Genomic DNA, 4,487 nt, shown 5'->3' with positions numbered 1-4,487 from the left:
ACTAATCCTTTTTAAATCTCCATAATTACCAACTTCACCTCATAATAACAAGAAAAAAGTTAAACATCCTTTACTATTGCACCATGCTATTGTCATTGTCTCTTATTATAAAAGAATATGTAAGAATGTATTTTATGTATTTCTTTTGTTCTGGAAGCTTATTCATAAATGGTTTTGAAACCTGTAATCAATAAGTCACTTTCACATAAAGTAAAATGGTCATTTTGAAAATTTGGAAGGTGCACAAAAAATTGTGGGGGTGCAACAAGTAACTAAGTTGACTTACTTAATCCAAGTTATTCATCGGTGTACACCACATTATTGTCATCACGTCCATCATCATCACCACCACTATAAAAGAAGAAGAAGAGAGGAAGAATGTTGTAGAAGAAGAAGAGAGAAAATATAGAAGAAAAAAAACTCGTTTCAGAAAGATCTTTCCGAAACCCATTTCATATATTTCAGAAAGTATTTTCTGAAACACATTTCATGTAATAATATTTAGAAAAAAGTAATTCCTAAAATCATTATATGTGCTTCAGAATGTTTGTTCCAAAAATTATATTCCTGAAAACTTATATAGAAGCACTTACTGTATTTTGAAAATTTTATTTCAAAATTTCTTTTTTTAGGAAATCAATTTAAGTGTTATATGCTTAATTCTTTTATAAACTTGTTTTGTATTTTTTTTGGTGCTTATGTTGTGTGTTAGTTAGTGTTTTTTTTTTTGCGATAATCACCTTTATTAGTGTGAGTAGATGATAAATTAGATAGTGATGTACTCTAGGGAGAAATGTTAGTGCAATTGTATAGATATTGGATTGTAAGAGTTTAGTCTAGTTTCTATCTTTCGAAAGAGCTGTAGTTTTGTGTTCAACTTTTAGTTCTTTCACTAGTACAGAAAGGACTTTAGATGTTTGTTATTTGGACTTTTAACGTCTAATCTCTGTCCGACGTCTATATGGGTGACGTTAGTGAGACGTCGGACACTATAGGTCAAACGTCTATATAGACGTCCGATCCATACAGGTCAGACGTCTCTGAGGTTTCTCCTGACTCATGGTGATTCGAGTTTACAACATTATATTTTAGTTGAAGAGAATGTATTGTACATTTTTTTTATTGGATGGTTTTAAAAACGTAGTGGAGGGAATTAGAGGAACGCCACCCAAGGACACGAGAATAGCTGCACCAAAACCCAACGAAAACGCATTATAATCGATTCAAATGAAAGATAATGCATCAAAGAGTGATATAATCAGAGTAAAATTAATTTAAAACAGTGCAAAAGTGAGAAAACGAATATGAAAATCATAACCCGTAGAGAGAAAACACGATGAAGATGATGAAAAATGAGAAAATGCTGACATTTAGAAGTCGATTCCCCTATAATAAACGTCTAAAGGACTTTAGAAGTCGGTTACCCCCATAACAGACGCTAAATGGAATCAAAAAGTGATTTTTTAAATTCTTGGGCTGCTTATTTAGATGTCGTTTCCCCCACAACAGACGTCTAAATGGCTTTAGAAGCCAGAGTGGCAAGATCAGATGTCTAAATGGAATAAAAAAGTGAATTTTGAAATTTCTGGATTGTGTATTTAGATGTCGGTTCCCCCAATAACAGGCGTCTAAATGACTTTAGAAGTCGAGTGGTGGGATCAGACGTCTAAATGGAGTCAAAAAGTGATTTTTTAAATTCTTGGGCTGCGTATTTAGACGTCGATTCTCCCCATAACAGACGTCTAAATGATTTTAGAAGTCGGAGTGACGGGATCAGACTAAATGGAGTCAAAAAGTGACTTTTTAAATTTCTAGGTTGTGTATTTAGACGTCGGTTACCCCAATAACAGACGTCTAAATGACTTTAGAAGTCGGAGTGGCAGAATCAGACTCTAAATGGAGTCAAAAAGTGACTTTTCAAATTTTTGGGTTATGTATTTAGATGTCGGTTTCCCAATATTAGACGTCTAAATGACTTTAGAAGTTGGAGTGACGGGATCAGACGTCTAATTGGAGTCGAAAAGTGATTTTTTAAATTTATGGGTTGTGTATTAAGACGTCGGTTCCCTCAATAACAGGCGTCTAAATGCCTATAGTAGTCGGTTCCCCCTATAACAGACGTCTAAATAGAATACAAAATTATTTTTTTTTAACTTTTTCTTTTAGTTTTGGCGTCTATTAGGGGGAGCCGACGTATATGAGTATTTAGACATCAGATCCCGCCATACGTCTAAATAATTGTTTTATTTATGAAAAATACCACTGGTCACTTTTTATGTTGGATATCCGAGGGTTAGACGTCTAAAGGGTGACGTTAAAGGTCTTTTCTTTAGTAGTGTTTGAAGTAGTTGATGTAGAACATTATATGTTAATACGGCTATCCTAATAGTATAATTTTGTGTTTGTTTATGATTTTTTATAAATTATGATCTATGTAATATTTTATTTAGTAGTTTTGCACTGTTAAATAAAATGTTACATAATTCATTATTTTCTTCATTCTAAAAAACTTCCGGTTGAACCAATTCCTTTGTTTAAGGTGATGATGGGATATGACAATTATATGGCAACGGAGAAATTGGTGCACGATTTGGTTATTCCAGCTCATGGGAATAAGTTTCAGTTGTCCATATCTTCTACCAATTTCAGGAGCTAATATTATTTTAGGCGCAAAATGATCCAAGACAACTGGGCCCTATGTTGTTGACTGAGTCTTTAAACTTAAAATTCCTACATAATGGTAAATTTGTTACTTTACAAGGTGGATCATGCTCTGTTGCAAGCACATTTACATGACATTTGGCATATGATTAATACAAATTCTGCTGCCAAAGTTTATAGCATGACATTGATGGATCACAGTGCACAAACCTTATCATTACCTGAATTAACAGTGGAAATGGAACCCGAGTTAGTTCTTCTATCCCCTTCATAAACTTCAATTTTTTCTATTCCAACTGCATTACCGCCACCTCATTTCCATGATCACCATATTTCTTTAACGGAAGGAGCAACTCCTTTGAAGGTGAAACCATACCATTATCCCATAGCCCAAAATCATAAATTGAAAAGTTAATGACATATATGTTTCGTGAGGGGATTATTCAGCAAAGCAGAGCCCTTTTTCATCTGCTATAAGAAAAAATATGGTTCTTGGATGGTCCGTACAAACTATCAAAACTTCTTTCTCCTAGCTCAATTTCAGATCATGTCAGTGTCAAGTTATGTTGGCACAAGTGGACAGATAAAAAGCTGCTTTTTTGCACGCATCATGGACACTTTGAATGACTTTTGATACCTGTTGGCCCACTGAATCCACCGGCCACATTTCAAAGCATAATGATGATATTTTTAAATATGACTTGAGGAAGTTTGTTCTCATTTTTTTTTTCTCACATCTTAACATATAGTTCAATATAGATGAGCATACACGTCATTTAGAAGTGGTTTTCTGGATCCTTCATTCACGAACATGTTTTTATGGGTGAATAAAAGAAATGTCTTCTACTTGAATATAGTGCAGGAAATATAGTATTTAGGACATATTCTGTCAAGTCTAGGTGTTATTGCCATGAATACTTTAAAATTGAAAGCTATTAAGGACTGGATTCAGCAAACAAATTTGAAACAATTAGATGGACTTCTCGACTTGAGTGAATATTATTGACAATTTATAAAAGGATACGGCAAGCAAGAAGCACATCAAGTTACAAAGTCCCACATTATTCAAGACTTTGACAAGTAGCTGGAAGTCTGAATATAAATTTTCATCACTTACACTGTCAAAGGCATACCTTTCTCGGCCTTTTGGCTAAGATCAAGTGTAGTATCTGTTCTTATCAGTTTAATATCTGATATGTGGACCATTGGTTCACACGATATTAAATTTATTTTTTAAGGGTTGGGATCAATTGCAGTGGCTTGCTACTGAGATTTCCAAGCATCGCTCTTGCTTTGCACTACTGCAACGGCTGGGTGCATCTCTCTTAGTTCAGTTTAATTTTTGCATGGGTGCATCCAAGGATGTAATGTAATAAGTAATTTTTAAGTCCACACTGTCTTTAAATTTTCATTTTTAAGTCCACACTGTCTTTAAATTTTCTAGTTTACACAAGAAATAGTCAGTAGATATCTAGGACAAAGGAAATAGTGTAAATTATAAAGTAAATTATTGCTTCTTCAAACTGAATTGAAAAATAAAACTCAACTAAGTGTTCCTAGACTATGAAAAAGAAAAGAAAGTTATACTAATCCTAAATCTACAATCAACTTTATTTTCATCAGTATACTCGAATCCGGTTCCTGTCCCTGTAGTAGGAATAAAACAGATTCTACAAGAGTAACAATTGTTAGCTTATTTTGCATATTCCATATAATATATGCCAATCATTTTTACTTAAGTCAGTATGTTTCTCTTTTGTTTTTTGTTTCGAGGTATTCAACAAGAAAACTTTAATCCTACAACCATGCAAATTTGACTGAGACAT

The 4,487-nt window shown here is 33.5% G+C and overlaps 1 non-coding gene across 1 annotated transcript; it reads left to right on the top strand.

The window, feature by feature from the left end:
- The first annotated feature begins 3,790 nt into the window (after positions 1 to 3,790).
- On the top strand, positions 3,791 to 3,986 carry LOC124835857 (U2 spliceosomal RNA). Its single transcript, XR_007028603.1, has one exon. It is a non-coding gene; the product is annotated as a U2 spliceosomal RNA (small nuclear RNA).
- The last annotated feature ends 501 nt before the right edge of the window (positions 3,987 to 4,487 follow it).

Source organism: Vigna umbellata, chromosome 7, assembly GCF_029865625.1.
Source record: "Vigna umbellata cultivar VRB3 chromosome 7, Vumbellata_1.0, whole genome shotgun sequence".
NCBI lineage: Eukaryota > Viridiplantae > Streptophyta > Magnoliopsida > Fabales > Fabaceae > Vigna > Vigna umbellata.
The sequence above is the reverse complement of the archived record's forward strand: the minus strand, read 5'-3'. Positions and strand labels throughout refer to the sequence as shown.